At 39.4% G+C, this 17,345-nt stretch overlaps 1 protein-coding gene across 4 annotated transcripts in view; it reads right to left on the minus strand.

Annotated features, from left to right (window-relative positions):
• The window catches only part of FAM222B (family with sequence similarity 222 member B), a 46,495-nt gene that overhangs the window by 23,820 nt on the left and 5,330 nt on the right, over nucleotides 1–17,345 (minus strand). The window contains exon 1 of one of the 4 annotated variants that reach the window (XM_077836432.1): nucleotides 9,874–9,988. The exons of the other annotated variants lie outside the window; for them this stretch is intronic. The gene's annotated coding sequence lies outside the window, so the exon portion shown is untranslated. Of the gene's footprint in view, nucleotides 1–9,873; nucleotides 9,989–17,345 lie in introns of those variants that run through there. 4 annotated transcript variants of the gene reach the window in all.

The following is a 17,345-nucleotide window of genomic DNA, read 5'->3' on the forward strand; positions in this document are numbered from 1 at the left end:
GTACGTAGGCAGAGTGCAGTTATCAAAATCAGAAGTTGGCCAGAACAGCAGGCTAAATTCCCTACTCTTAAAATATGTTACAAAGGCTCTTCAATGACTAACATAATATCCCAGGAAAATGCCCTCCAGACTCCTGACCAGATCTTTGAAACAACAAAAGGCATCCATCTTCTTCAGGGCAGGGATCATGTCACTGTTTCATAGATGTTTGCACAGCACCTGCCAAGTTGTGGAAGTTATTGGAAGCTAAATAATTCCATAAGAAATGGATTAAGATTGGTTAAAGTGTAACATCTGCTCAATGCAAACCTTAAAAAGGAAGAAAATATCAAGTTATGGGAAACCTCTTAACCGCATCGTAATTCCTACATAGCATATTTTCACAGACAGTGAAAGATTCTGCATCATCACAAGGAACTTATTTCTGCCAGCAAGTGATAAAGTAACATACTACACATTAATCTCCCTTACAGTATAATGCAAAACTCAGTTACAACCCCAGCAACATTAGCAAACATATGTGCAGAGGTTAACTGTGCTGTGTTTATGGGAAAAGCATGAGGCTGTAATTAAGGATTTGTATTTTATTGTAAGGAACATAGCTGTGTTGTGTGTAATATTTCTTCACTCCACTCTCAGAGTCAAAACTCCTACGTCCCAGTCTCCCCTGCTCTAACTACTAACCACTCTCCCCTCTAAAGCTGGGAATAGAACCAGGAGTTCCAATTCCCAGCAATCTACTGCTGTCAAGCAAATAGTTGTGTAAGCCATTAGCAAATGGTGTGTGATATTTCTCTCTAATGGCTGCCCCACACACAAGACATGTTACTCTTGTAGTTGAAGGAATAGATGATTAATATGGTGAACTGAAGGTTCAGGATTCAAACCCTGATCTTGAATCATATTGGAAGTGGGGCAGTCCTGGTGGCTGCATACGACAATCCCTGTTTGTTCCAGTTTTTTCTTTTAAAAACTCATTAACAAAATGATAAAATTTACTCACGGTGTGACTAGCTTGGCCTGTATTGGGTAGCTTCAGTTTACTCACCATAAGTGTTGGGAAACGGTAGCCACCCTGAGTAATGAAAATTGTGACTATAAAATGACAGATCATTAATGATTATTTTCCTGTGCTTAATTTCAACCAAATTTATTCAGAATGTACATTCAAACCAACAGGCAACATGTTTTAACTATATGTAAAATGTGAAAAATAAGCCAGCCATTTGGTAGCCAGACACTGCAGAAGGAAAACACTCTCCTAGTTTTTAAATTAATTTTAACTTAAACCAAACAATAGATCTAGTTGAAAATAAACAGAAAATCCAATTTTTATCCAGTACAGATTATGTACTGTACATTTGGGGAGGAGACACTAGTCTCCATATAAAACAAAATGAAAAGCCAAGTGCAGCCTTAGTTAGACAGGCACTCCTGCACCTTTATAATGCCTGTAGCATGTGGACACGTTCAATAAAGTTGATAGTTGCTTCAATATTAAATTATGTTAGTATTGAATTTAAGGTCCCAGCTGCCATACAACTGTAACCCAATTACAATGCAGTAATTTCTTGGGTGGGAGGAACAGTAGACTTGTGATTAAGGTACAAGACTGCAGATCTAGGTTTTATTCCTTGCTCTGCTGCAGACATCCTGTGTGACTTTGGGTGAGACACCTTCTCTACAGCTGTTTCTCCATCTATAAAATGGGGATGTTCTAGGAATTATTTGGGAAGTTTTTTGGCCTGGATTATACAGGAAGTCAGACTAGATAATCAGAGTGGTCTCTCCTGGCCTTGGAATCTATACTTTCTTACTTCATAGGGCAAGTGGTGAGGCTTAGTATTTGGAAAGTGCTCCGAGACCCTCAAATGGAAGTTGCTACACAAGTATTCTCAGTAGTAGTAAACTTTGCTAGACACCTGCTAGTCAAAGTGTGATACAAGAGGGGTGGACCACCACCAGGAAGTTTTAGGAGCAGCCTCCTGCCTTCAGCTATTAGGAAGGGTGAAGGTGCTGAGGGTCCTACCACGGTGTTAAGCCCAGACCTATTTTTCATAACAGCATCCATTTAATAAGTTTCTGAGAAACAGGAAGGCCACCCTCTAAAACTCCTGAATAGGAAAAAAGGGCACACACACACACACCCCACCACCTCCTAGCTACCCTGAGCAAGGGTCTCTGTATTTGAAGATTTCCCCAGGAGCAGAACAGACCTGCTTCTTCTTGCCAGTTTCACTGTTACCCACAGTTCAGAACAGCAACAGTGAAACTGCCCAGAACATGTAAGAGACTTTTGGAAGCCCGAAGTATTAGCAGAGCCAGAAATTTCTGTCTGTAGACTCAGGAAGGCAGAACTTCAGAGTATGACCTGATGCAGATTCTCATTAGAAAGAAATTTGTGGTTGCAGAGAGAAAGCTTAAATTCCTCTGAAGCTTTCCCCCTTACCAGATAAAATTTCCTACTCACCTTTGGTCAGTAGTTTTTTTCAAGTTCTGACAACAAATTATGTGTAGACAGAATCAAACTATAACTATGTAACTATGCTATAACCTGGAAAAGAAAGGTGGGCAGGGTGTGTGGGACCAAAGCCAAATAGTGTCACATTTGACAAATGCCCCAACATAATAATTACAGCTGTAGCCTAGATATTACAGGACCTCAGTGCATTAATTTGCAAAGCTCCCAATAATCTGGGATGTAACAAACCAAAGAAGTTAAGACCACTATTTTACATCTCTTATAAAGGGAGATGCCTCCAGAAACGCACAACCTCTGAGTTTCAGCACTATGCAAGGGCACTGGTCCAGTACTGACTGAGAAAGAGCACCACTTATGGACCCTACAAACACTAGCTCCTAATATTAACCTCCAAGCAAATCTGACCACAAAGAAACTGACCTGCCTGCAAAACTCTCTCTCAATGTGGTGGAAAGGTAATATCTTCCACTTTCATTGAACTGCATTCATATGGCTTATAACTATGTGATTAATTATAACTTCTGTAGAGCTTTTATTAATGTTTTTTCTTGGAAGACATGCTCAACTCTTTGGCACTCGTACCTTTAATGAAAAGCAATTATCAATTTGCTTTGAATAGCTGAATCTGCTTCTTTAATGCAAAGAGAGAGAAACTGATTAAAGCAATATTCTGGAAAAGTAATGCACACAACAAAATTCAAGAATGCTGTCAAACGCAGTCCCGATTTTGAAAAGGATGACACTAATCAGAATTCTTATCCAGCCTGGCAGAAATATGTGCTTTATGGTTTACCTGGAGCTCCTTAACCTATGATACAACTCGGCTGGAAATTAACAGATGTGCCCTTACACAACTAAATTTAGAATGTTTTTTTTTGGAGCATTAGAAATGGAACACAGAATGTTACATAAACCACTTGGATGGCAACAATCTCTCACCTCTGCCTGCACTACTGAGCCACATTCAAATGCATAGTGAATTACCATATTTGTATGTTTCAGTTTGGACACCTGTTAGCTGCTTACAAAGTAGGCAAAAATAAAGTGCTTAGAGACTACTGAATGCTATTTTCTCAAATGTAATGTTGCTTTCTACAGTTGATATATGCTAAAAGCTTTCATTTAAGAGAAAACGCTTGACATTAAAACAAATTTTATGACAGTATTAACTACTGATGTGCTTAGCCAACCTTAAGTAGGTAAGTTAAAGTCTGAAATCAAAAGTTGTATCACCAGAACTGACTCATTACACAATCAACATAGAAGATAGCAGTTTATATTCCTTATGTTGACTTGAATTTAAAGGCTAAAATATTTCCATTAAGTATGTAAGTCTGTTTCCCACTACTTAAGAGTCTTGCTCCTTTTCCATGTCTTAAGGCATAGATAAAAGACAGCATAAATTGCATTTTTTGTTAAAGAGGAAGGAACAAGATGCAATACTTCCCGGGAGTAAGACAAAAGGTGTTCAGGTGCTGATTCCCAGAGCACATCAAGAGATTGTAAAATTGTAAAACTAGAAATCAGAGCAGTTCTGAAAGAACTTCCTCATACTTCATATAAACATAGTGAGAGAAAATTTGATGGAACTGAATCCTAGAGATACAGACTCACTAAACAAATCAAGGTAGCTCAGATACAATGTGGGATAAGCTATTTTCAGAGGCGTGAAGGGAAATTAAAGAAGTAAAGTAACTTATTTTTTAAATGTGTTGTCTCCATTGATCCCCTCTGACAGTGCATGATCTGCCAATAGAACCCATTTCAAAGCAAACACCGAAGGAACACATTATCTCTATTACCATAACACCTGGGAGCCCCAGTCATGGATCAGGACCCCACTGTGCTAGGTGCTGTATCCAAACAGAACAATAGGACAGTGCCTACTCCGGAATGCTCCAACCTAAGTAAAAGACAAGAAACAAAAGACGGATACACACAGACAAGGAAACATGTTGCTCCAGCATTCTGGAGGCAAGGGCACACCTTTTAAATCTCCAATAGAGGGGGAAGAGTCAGTGGGGATCTGCAGAGGGAACAAGTTCAAAACACAAGGAGTACTTCAATAAGTATACCTATTATTCCTTTGTGATACTGCTCCGCACAGATCCCTCTGTGAGATACCAGTTAGCAGTGACAATCTTTAGGAAAAGGGCTGACTACTGTTAGTTGAAAAGCGACTTGAACATTTGCTCCTAGAATGAAGCATTCAATGGGATTTGTGATGAATACTGACAGAGTGATGCTTTGGAAAGGTGGGAATCAACTATAGGTATCTCAACAAATGGCACACAACAAAAAGACAATAAAGAAGCTGCTATCCACTCCTCCCGTAGAAAGAGCTTTAAGTTCTTCTCATATAGGATCTTCACTAAGCAGAGACCATCTGTATCAAAAATGGATCTGTTTAGAGTGCATCTGGACTGAAAAGTACTAGCTCTTTTCTCTAATTATACACCATAATAAAATTGAGGATTTAAAAAACTTTCTACTGCCAAGGAAATAACCCAATAGCCTTCTTCATATTCAAGGGGCTCCACCAAGTCTAACATGGAAGATCAAGAGGCTCAGCAAAGTGTTTGCTTTAAAGGAAATCTGGAGGCCACCGGAGTCAAGATTTTGGAATAGGATTTTAGAACTTAATCCCTAGAAAATTTGTACAAGGAAGACCCGTCACCAAAGCGTACAGTTATGAATCTCTCCTGGCATTTGCTACAGTTGGAAGGGAAGGATCTTTCAATAGAGGTTCAAGAAGGAGCATGTGTCCTCATACAACTGAGAACCAAAATTTTAATCCCACATATTCCCAGGTTAAGATTTTGAATATACACATTGATCAAACTTTGTACTGGGGATGTGAAATATTTGTCTACACAATATTGACATAAATCCCAACATAGGGAGAAGATGAGGCTCAGTGTCCATTCTCTCAAGGCAGCAATGGGGGTATAGATGGATGTGGGGACTTTTGCACTTTTGTTTCTAGGATGCTGGAGCACTGTGACAGGCACACATTCTTCCAACAGCTAGCTGCTTTGAAATGGGGTCTGTCCCCACGGAGCAGGAGACAATCTCACAGTGGAGATGTGCAGAAGCAATGTCATGAAGAAGACACCCTGTTCCCAAAGTATTGCACCAGTACTGCAATTCTCTAAATGCATCCGATGAAGTGAGCTGTAGCTCACGAAAGCTTATGCTCAAATTGCTTAGTCTCTAAGGTGCCACAAGTACTCCTTTTCTTTTTTCTATATTCCAGGTGTTTCTTGCCCATTTCAGCCATCTGAAGGACAGGTTAGGCAAACCTTCTGTTTTTTACAATCTGATTTTAACACTTCTGTGCTGTACTTTACAGACAGGCCCTCAATCCACAGCATGTAATAAAATCTTCACTTGCATAAAAAGCACTCTGATCTCACACCATTCTGTTTAGAAGACTTTTTCCTTCCTACAGTGAAACTCCAAGTGCCGCCTTGGTTTTGCTGGTGATACAGGAGACTGCATATACTCCATTTGGAGAAGCGCACCTTGTGATTTTTTTTTTAAAATATACTGATCTCACTTTAGTCAAGACTATTTCAAATCATTTTCAAAATTTCAGTTTCAAGAGGCTCACATTAACTTCTGCAGCAGCTTTTATATTGCTTTCATTTATGCCTAAAATATGTCTAACTCATGTAAGGTCTACTAAGTTCCTACCTTAACTTTTCATGTGCAATTTGTAATATAATTATGCAACAAACTCAGATCTCATTTCAATGTGCAGTTTCTATAAATGTTACCAAAGTGCATTTAACATTCAACAAATCCAAAGCATTTTCCACTACTGCTTACTCTTCACTTTGCACTAACAGTAGGTCACTCCTATCATGCAGAATTTAAAGGAAATCTTCCATGCAAAAGGAAGATAGCTCATGCAAAGAGTGACATTCTTATTTGCAATAAGATATATATTTATCACGGAAAACCTATTTAAAAAGAGTGCTTTCGTATTTTATTTTTTAACAGGCCTGTTAAAGTTTAACCATGTTGGGAAACTACTTTTCTTTGCTCTATACCGCCAGCATAAGACATTTACGTAATACACAACAACATAACTTTCCTGAATCCTGGTTCCATGGACTTTCTCCCCCAATTTCACAGGCAGATTCTTAAATTGGGAATTGATTATTTATGCCAGTATTTTGCAGTGTCCTATTTTCTCAGACATGTTAGAGAATACTTTTTCCTCGGTTTAACAGTATTAAAAGTTAACCCCAAAAAACTGCCCTAGCTAATTCAGCCAAAATATAAAAACTTTAACAAGACAGAAAGCAGTCAAAATTTTAAAATAAGGAATTATTTTACTTCATCTTAATCTAATGTCAAACGAGTAAACTATATACTAAACTGATCTAGGAAAGACACTGATGACATTGTCATCTCTTATTTATCACTAAATACCTAATCTAGCACATGTCCATGAAATGATGGCCCTGTGACACCAGGCACTTTAAAATTGGATCACTCAGCAACATATATATATATACACACACACACACACACAATTCTTGAACAAGCAATTCCAGGCTGCTTTGCCAGCAAATTCTGGCCAGTACAGTTTGAAAGTGCATAGTTCTGGCCCTCAAAAAGAGCAGACCTGTAAATGACATCTTGAGGATTAAACTGATTGAGATGCAATGCGCATAGCAACCATTCATTAAGCAGAGTTCAGAAACAGGCCAGCAATCTATTCCACCTCCTTATCTGACCAGCAAACAGATAATAGAGGGTAGAGGACACAGTGGAGACTATTTCAGACACATTGTAAACAGCTTTCTCAAATGTTAAGCCTCCTACAGTAAATCTCATGGAATAACCCCTCCTCCAAACACACACAGGATTTAGTTACAGCAAGGGTCTGACAAGCTAAAAACAGCTAAAAGCCTATCCTAATGCAAATCTCAATGTGAATCCATTCACAGTTCTGTTTTGTCCACTATTCTCTCACCTTGAGCACCAAGAGCCTACCCCCAACCTTAAAAAAATCCACCATTCAATCATGCAAGGTTTTGGCACTGCTACTCCAATCGTTAAGAAACTCAATAACAATCTTATTTCTTTCCTTCAACTTCTGAAAGGAATCAATTTCTATTTCTGAGGGCTTTGATATAGGTTCTCTCTTAGGGAAGAGAACAAAAGTCACTTTCCCTCCCATTAAGCACCGCTGCTCATAAATAACCAGGACAGAACGAAAACGCCATAGGAGAAAATTAAACCAGCTACTTCAGTCTCAGTAGCGCAATGTGTTTCAACCACTTAGCTACAGAGATTATGGTAAGTCATGATTTCACATAACTGTTTCCTCATAAGTAAACATTTGATGGTTTCCTATTTTGCATCTAAGTTAAACGACAGAGATTAGGATAGACATCCTACGATTATATAGCTGAATGTTTCATCTTCTGTGTGCAGTTCTTTTGGGAAATCACTGACATTCAACATAATATTACTATTACATATTTAAGATAAAAAATTAAACTGACAATAAATTTATGTAATACAATTTCATAAAGGCAGGGTGGCTGAATACTCTCTCAGATGAAAAATGTGAGCCTCATCAAAACTTGTGACTTTACCTTTATTAGGAAGTCAAAGGTACTTGATGATTCAATGGTTCCTACACAATTCAATGCCTTCTAAGTGTCTCCAGCCAAAGCTGTCACTTCACCTACTCAACTAAATCTTATATTTTTTTTTTTTAAAAAAAGCTTTTAAAAACCCAACAGTTGCACTAGTTGCTGCAATGCTCATTGGTGTTTTAGAGTTAACAGGCTTCCCAAACATTGCACTTTAATACACAAAGAAACTGACTTCCTATTAGAGAATGAAACAAACATCATGATGCAACAGTTACTAAACTGGTATCATGGGTGGTAAGAAAAAAAATTCATCAAAGGTATTAGAAGGAGCTAGTAAATGTAGCTTACTTTCTTAAGCGGAAGATATCAGTTAATTAAGAACAGACCTTTCTTAAAGTTTACAGTTTTTGTGTCTACTGAACCTAAGCCATGCTAATGCTGAGATAAGAACCTACTAGTCTCTAATACAGCACCATATTACTGACTGACTTCTGTTTACAATGATCTCTGGAATCTTTGCTTCACTTACTAGAATGAACTCTATATCACTTTAATTAATACCTCCAAAGTGCCAGAAAAAAATTGGTATTCAACTCTCTTAGCATTTTCCACTAGACATTAGTCATGCCAGCTCTTGGCTAATCAACATAAAAGGATATATCCGACGAAGTGGGTAATCATCCATGAAAGCTCAATACGTCTGTTAGTCTATAAGGTGCCACAGGACTCTTTGCCGCTTTTACAGAACCAGACTAACGCAGCTACCCCTCTGATAAAAGATATACTTGTTCCACATATTTAGCTAGAAATGCCTAATTACAGAAAATTTACAATCAGCATAGCCACCTAATTAGCATATATGCACCAGCTGGTTACAAAGCATTAATTTTAAAGCTTTACATTTGAAATCCACTTAGGAATTATTTTAAGCGTCAAAATCAGCACTACCCTAATTTCTGCTGGATTCAAATGCTTTTCCTTGTTTTAGGCTATGTCTTAGGCTATCGATCTATCAGGGATCAATTTATCGCTCTGCCGTCGACTCCTGTACTCTACAGCTATTCTTGTGGCTGAAATTGCCTCTCTTAGGTCCATCTACCCCCAGTGTAGACCAGGCCTTACAGGATAGCTCCAAAGTTATGATAAGGTAAGGTTGCTTAGGCCCAAAGAAGAAGTGAAGTACCTCAATCGGCTTCACTTGCTAGAGCCAGGTTCAGGCAAAACTACCTGGACAGTACAGAATGCAAACCAGAAAATCAAAGCCAAGAGTCCTTTCTACAGAACGGGAAAAGAAAGTTTAAAAATGAATGGGTTTAATAGTAATCATTCCGATAAAAATTAATAGGGTCAAATTAAGTTCGGAGGAAGGAGGCATTTCACAGATGTTAAGGAACAGTCTATTTGCCTGAAAGGAGGAGGAGGAGGAGGAAGATACAAGGAAAATCAGCAATCACCGGGCTTCTGCAAGAGAAAAAGGAGAGGAAGTCCATAAACGCAGGGGCCAGGGAGGGACTCCCCCAAGGCAGGCTAGGCTAAGCGCTGCGAGGCGACCCCGCCGCTGGGAAACGTGCCCCAGCTGGGGTCTGCGCGGAGCCCATCTACACGCCCAGCAGCACCCCTCTCTCCGGCGGGCTGGGTTTCACCCCCACCCCCCATCTGGAGCCGGACAGGAACCCGCCGCAGGAAAGGGGCCCTGGCAGGCCGCCGCCCCGCCCCAGCCGTGCGCAGCAGAGCCGGGGCGCTCCTTGCCTGGGCCCTGCGCCGGAGCCTTACCGGGGCCCTGCTCGGAGAGGCGGTGCAGGCAGCCCCCATAGCCGGGGCCGCGGCTGCTGCCCCGGGCTCGGCGCTTTGCATCCTCTTTGCAAACTCAGCTCCCCGCAGCTCGGCTCCCGCAGCGCCGGAAACCCGCCCCGCCCCGCCCCTGACGGATGGCGGCCTCCTGCCAATGGCAGCCGCCCGCCGGGCCGCGCCGGGCGGGGCGGGGCCCTTTGTCAGCGCGCCCCGGAGCGGCGCCCCGCTCGGCCGGCCCGCGCCCGCGCCCCCGCGCCCGCGCCGCCCAAGGGGAGCGGGGCGAGCCGGGCCCGCCGCGATGGAGCGCCCTGAATTGCCCCCGACCCGACCCGACCCGACCCGGCCAGGCCGCAGCGAGTCCCGCGCCGGCCCCCGCTCCTCCGGCGCCCAGCACGGATTCTGACAAGGGCCTTCGGAAGGGGACTCCTTCAGGGGTGGCCCCCGTCTTTTCTGACGCGAGCTCTAAGTGCCCTCATGCCTAGGACGAGCTTAACAGGAATGTGGGAAGCATTTAAGGTTTCATCGTTTAAAAAAAAAAAAAAAAAAAAAAGCTTTGTACTTGTACAACTAACCCTCAGGAGGTGAGCCACAGCCGCCCTGATTTGGTATGGTCTTCCTGAGGCTGTGGCCAGACAGCACCTTGGCGGCTGCCCCTACTCACAGCTTCACCGCACAGTGCGCCCAGTGCCCGGGGTCAGTTTCATTGCTGCTATGCAGAACCTGGCAGACGGCGCCCACACTCCCAAGAATACAGTTACAAAGCTCCTCACTGTGGAATTATTCAAGGGGAAAGGGGCTTAAAAACACAAACTAAGGGAGATTACAGACCTGTTCCATTCCTCTGAAGCAGGCAAAAGTAGTGGAAACCCTTCCTTCCCACTCATCCCCCTACACACAAAAGCATGGTAAAGTAGCAGACACCTCCTTTTTGGCAGGATTCAGAAGGTCTGGGAGGAAGGGTGCAGACTCCCCTTCCAACAACTTAGTGAGGCAGTACACACTACTAGCCCGACCAGAGCCGAAAGCTGCAGGCAGGGTCCCTGAATACAACCTCAGTGGCTATCCCGGCCTTTTCCTGCTTCCAGCCACTAGAGATGCCAAGAGGTCTGGGCTCCTCACTGGAGCATGGGCTCTGGTCCTTGCTCTCAGAACCCCATACCTTCATCTTCTGTATCCCTCCTTATGGCTGATAGGGTTTAGGCCTCCAGCTAACAAGTAGAGCCCTGTGAAATTCTTATTGTTACACTTCATTTTATCCATACAGATGGGAGGGGTTGTAGAGTGAGCCAACCCCAAAGATCTGGGCCCAGCTGCTCACTCTGAGCACTGGGATCTGGAGCATGAGGTCGAGGCACAGCTTAGGTTTGGCCTGGCTGACTCCCCCTTAATGAGACAGGGGCATCCAGGCCAATCCTGAGCAGCGGTGCAACCCAATAGGTCACAACTGTTGGAGTAAGGATCTGGGCTCAGCTCCACAGGACAAGAGCCCCCACTGTGGAGTGAATTTTTCACTCTATTTCTTTTTATAGTGTTTTTTGTTTTAGTTTGTGTTGTTTCACATTTTCAAAAACTGTAAGAATGTATAAATAAGCATCCAACAAGTGTTTCAGATCTTGTGAATTACATAGGAAGGGACTGAAGGTTCAACTTCATTAACATTAATAGGAGACCTGGCCTGAAAGATGGACTACAGGGTAATATGATTGGTACTTCTAAAGAAGCACACAGAAAAATTTCCAAATGATGTATCTTATATATAGTAAAATATAGTGATCAAGGCAGAAGCTTCCATCTTGATCAACAGATGCAAAGGAAAACAAAATTGGTTTGTTATTAAAGTTTCCAGATTAAAAAGTATACTATATAATTTTAAGTAACTGTTGAAGATGACTAAATATTTTTGTAATGGTTACCTTACAACAATTCTGATTTTTTTTTTATTGCTAATGCTTTCTAATCGTTCAACCTACTCCTTCAGTCCTAATTTGACTTATCAAATTAGGCCTCCTACTGGGAATTATTAAAATTGCAGTCCCCTATTGAGACAACTACCTGTTTCACTAAACAGATATTGGAAAAGTAATGCATTCCTAAATAAATGCTTTAAATTCTTTGACATTGTCATTCAGTAAATATTTAGAAAGTGTAATTATTGGAGTTTTCCTTAAAGCATTTCACAATAACACAACTGATGCATTAAGAGGCTTCCATAAATACTTTTATCAGCTCTAATCTTCTCTCAAAACCTGAGGACTCCAACAATGCTCTGCAATTCTATAGCACCTTCCAACATCAATGAAATAATTGTCAACACTCCTATGAGATGTGATCATATTGTACAGCTGGAGGACTAGAAGCACAAATAGATGAACTGCACAGTCACATGAGGGGCTGAGTACTTCAGCTCCCATAACATCAAAATACAGAGTTCAGAACCTGGAAATTAGGGTGTGTTCCCCTCTCTACCACTGAGTTTGTGGAGAAGGTGCAGAGACCTACACCAGGTCCAAACTCACATGATCAATGCTATACAGTGAGACAGTGACAGAATGAGAACTGAACTCTGATAGTCAAACTTCCATACCTGTGCATTAATCACTGAACTGTACGTGATTGTTATAATGGGAAGTTACTTCTGCTTAATTTTGGTCTTGATATATTTGCTGGAGGAAAAATTTATTCTAAAATTTTCTTTGAAGTCAATGTGATATTTGTTGAGAAATGTTGAACTAATTTTATATGTTAAGTTTTTCAAAACACTACTGTAACCAACAGTTGGAATTTGAAGCAAATATATGATGCATTACCTTTAGGAATATTTACTGCCTTATTTTTATGCACATGGTATGGAAAACAGAGTTTTATCTGGGCCTTCAAAGCTACAAATCATTTTTTCCAGATCCAAGTGTTCTTGACAGACTTAACTCTGAAAGCTTACATGTGCACACTCATGTAGGTTAAATAAAAACGTATCTTGCATCAATACTTAACTTTTACACAAAAGTTTTAAATTAATTTCCTTAACTTTTGTGTGTTTCCCAAAAATAAAATAATTCTCAAGTTCTCTATATGACAGAGACATACCAGTAACAAATCAGGAAGCTATATATTCATTAAATGGTCTACAAAATTGGGAAGGATATGCTAGTTTCCTCCCAATAAGAAAAATCAAAGTCAAGAGTAATATTTTAACTGGTAACCAGAACATTTCTATCCACTCTATTCTATTCAGTACTAATAAAATTAAGAGATCAGAGCACTTCATACAGACAATTTTCTGATATGATAAACATTACACTCTGTTCATGCCCTTATTAGACCATTAAGGACAAGCTGAGTTCTCTATCATTGTGCAATAGTTCTAACAGATCAAGGTTTTCCTGCATAAACTGTCCAGGGTTCTAGGAGGATTTGTGTATCCAGTCACTACAGCTAAGTATATTTACCCATCTCTGGTGACCTTCCCAGAGAAGTTAGATTCATAGCACTTTTTGAAAGACTGAGGGAGAAACTCCTTTGTCCTAGCCTATTACATCTCCCAGAACGGATTGTCAGTTTTAAGGATGTGTATAAGATCACATAATGGCTACGATATTTTCTTACATAGTCACTGCACTTCCAGCATCTAACTCAATGGTACGAGATTTTAATTGAGCATTTATTTGGCATGTCCCAGTGGTGTAAGACATAGCTTATGGGAAAAAACTAAGACACTAAATATTTTTTAATACGACTAACCCATACACCAAGTTTTATGCACTTTCATAGGAGATACTACAACAGAATAAAATCAAATTTAACTGCCTTTTAAATAACTGCAACAGCTACTTTAATTTTATTTCAACAATAATAAGTTATTCATAAATCAGATGGTTCACATGCTAGCGCAAAATGACAAGTAAATAGAGCAGAACACATTCAAGCAGAATATAAACCCTACATATGAAAGGCAATTTTTCTTAAACATGGTGCACAGCCATTTTACAAATGTCACAAATAAACTACCAAGATGCAGGCACTTGAAGCCTTAATCTTCATTAATCCTGGGATGTCAAACAATTCTGGAACATCAAGGGAGGGAAAAAAACCTACCGATGAAAAGATACGTTGCCAAAATTGGACCATGTTAAAAGAATGGCGTTTAATAACTGGATGCAATTTCTCTCTCTCACACTAGATGGTAGTATTAAGAATGTTACAGTACTTTCCTCCACTACTTTTAATTTGGTTGAATGGTTTTAATTTATATTATACATGGCACTTAAAATTCCTCAGGCTTTCATTCTTTTAGTGTGCAACTTTACTCATTGTTAGCATGTATGTGGGAAGACAGTTTATGCTATTAAGGTAATATGTTGAAGATTGATGCCATCCATATATGTGGGAATATACACCAAAATATTCTATTTACTAATCATACTCATTTTTAAAGTTTATTACAGTTCCAAAATATTAAAACAAGCACTACTAAGGTTTAATCCCAAATTTAAATCATATGTAATTGGAAACACTTTAATGTAATAAATTAGAAGTCATAACAAATCTTAACCATCAAAAGCATCACCGAGCAAATGAGCAGAAACAAGGGATAATTAGAACAGGTATAAAAGATTTCCCAAATATTTCTCTAGCCTTGGGTGGAAAACTGGATTCCTAGAGAATATTGGGAGAAATCTTATAAGAACAAAATGAAATCTTGCAACTGAGAAGCTATAGACCAGAGCAGAAGGATTTCAGAACCGAATGGGAGTAAGTATCTACAATTCCTTTAAAAAATGCTTTCAAAGTGACCTGTTCCTAAGTCATTTCTAAATCCAAACACTTGAAGCCTTTATGGGAGGGGGAAAACAGAAGTGGTATGAACAGAAAGAACATGGAAAATTGGTTAGAGATACTTTTGTTAGCCTGCTTTGGCCTTTTCACGTGGTTGGTATTCATAGGTATTGGTTTACAAATGCTCACAGCTGTGGGGAATTTAATGTTAAAGGAGATATGAATTAAGAGCTCTAGTAAGAGCACATCAACAATGTACAGATGAAAAAAATGAAAGCCAGCATCCTGGAAGAATTTCCAGTAGTTGAAGATAAAAACTAAATAAATAAGAATAAACCTCTGAATTGTGAGCTATTTGGCAGACTTAAACAAACAACCAAAATCCTCTCAGCATTGAAGCCAATGCTTCTACTTGTATTTAAAATGGCACTCTTCTCAAAAAGCACTGGAGGACTTAGTTTCCATGCAATTCTATTATCTCACAGAATTGTGGGGGGAGAGGGGGCACACAGAGGGTGAGCAAATACAACCATAAAGAAGGAAGACAATTATAACCAACATAAAGCCAACATTAGGCTCTCAGATGGTTCTAAACATATTTTTTCATCAGTTAGTGGAGATTACATTCAGTGTATCTTCTGATTATTATAGACATAAAACAGAGAAAAGAAGGCACCTTAAGATTGGTGCAATTTAAGAGACTGGTACCAAGAGAAACAACGACAGAGCAAATGGACGTTTTAAAACCATTGACCTGGCTGAATGGAAAAGTGATTGGGTAATTACAAAGGACTGTCCTTTCCAGATGTTAAGAATGTATGTTGTTCCACTGCATATTTGCTATAGAGTGCAAGTGGTGGAAATTTACCTCAGAGAACAGTAGCACTAACTCACTTTTAAACTCATATGATGCTCTTTTCATTCCACAGTAATTTCTATTTAATAAGACTATGGCTTATCTTTATTTTAAGACCAAGATTCAAGTTAACACTGGATTATAAATAGTCTTTGGGAAAGTGCTGTATGCTGTGCATTCAGGGATGGACAGAGAACACAATATCCATAAAGGATAAGACTGCAGTATATAAGTAATCTCAAATGCATGCTCAAAGTTTTGAGTGTGCAAGCAAAAATATGGATGGCATGAGACAGCAAGTCATGTTGTTATATAATGGTAGCAGAGAATGAAAAAAATCCATTACTGAATATTGAAAAGACAAATATGATCTCTGATGAAAACAGATGAAAATACATGAAAACAATGAGCTTTTCATTCACTGTACCTCTAGAGATTAGTCATTTTATTCTGCCAGGAACCCCAGGCCCACCACACAAGAGCTTATTTGTGGGAAGTTGAACTTGGTTATTATTTTAGCAGTGAAACAAAGAAAAAGGAGAACACCAAAGTAGTTTGTTTACCTGTTCTCAGAACACCATATTACAGGTTACATGAGAAGTAAGATTCCAGGGGAAAAAAAAATTGATACTGGACTCACTATGAATAGCAAAGCACATCACTTCACCTACTTCCACTTGCTCTCACGTAGTTCCAAAATTAGAAACAATCAGAATCCTACTGGAAACAATATACAGAATCTTAATTGGGCTGCCTGTACTAAATACGTCAGCAACGTATCACTTGGCAGATCATTTTTTGACTTACTGGTTTTAAAAAAAATAAACTTTAATAGTTAACCTTTTTCTTTGTAATGCTACTATTTTAGCCATTGTGACAAAATAAAGAGTTTGAAAGCCAGCATAGTTTCAATTTTTACTTACACTGCAGACTTAATGACGCTGAAGATTTGTTTCACTCCCTGAAGACAATCTAACACATACAATTCTATTAATAAGAATAGGAAAATGCTTAATAAAATCCTACCTAAAACTATGTCTAAGATTAGAATTTCTAGTGTTACATTTAGAGTAAATACAATTTTCTAATAAACTGTCCTAGAGTAGATCCATCTACTAATCTATTTAGGTGTTTTGATTAGTTTAGTTATTTATATAATGTATGTGGATGCACTTAAAATTTCATTGTTCTATATTCAAAAAGCACAGCAAAGTTCTTCAAATTTTACAGAAGCTATTCTATCTTAATTTGGGTCAACCACAGTAGACCATTCCAATTTAGAATACTGTACTGAAAATCTCTCCTGCCCACTCCCCCTCAAAAATAGATAAAGCTATCCAAGCAAGACTTATTCTATGTCAAAAGCAGACCTTAACTAATTAAACTGTGCCCTTCAGGAGTTATTCCACAAACCAGGATTTCTGTATTTTTTTCACATGTTCCAGAGAGGCTAATTTTCAGATATGTGATAAACAAGATTGTGAATATTATGAGCACAAACAATTCATAATCCCTGTGCACAAGAACAGAAGCATGTTTGTAACAAGGTTATCTGAAATACAAATTGAAGAGGATATGAAATAATGAACAGGTATAAGTATCCTACCGGTAGCAGAGAAATGGTGGCAGTAAGTATTGGATCCTCTGCACCTCACTAGTTTTTAAAAGCATTGTTACTAACACCAAATACAACAAAGCTTTTGAAAAGGAAAGTGGTATGAAGATTTAGCCTTCACATAGACTGAGTTGAAGAACACATTAATCTGTCATATCCAAATTCATGTCGTGCCAGGCAAGCATAACTGTTAGAAATAGTCTCACTAGC

This window comes from Eretmochelys imbricata, chromosome 17, assembly GCF_965152235.1.
Source record: "Eretmochelys imbricata isolate rEreImb1 chromosome 17, rEreImb1.hap1, whole genome shotgun sequence".
Lineage (NCBI taxonomy): Eukaryota > Metazoa > Chordata > Testudines > Cheloniidae > Eretmochelys > Eretmochelys imbricata.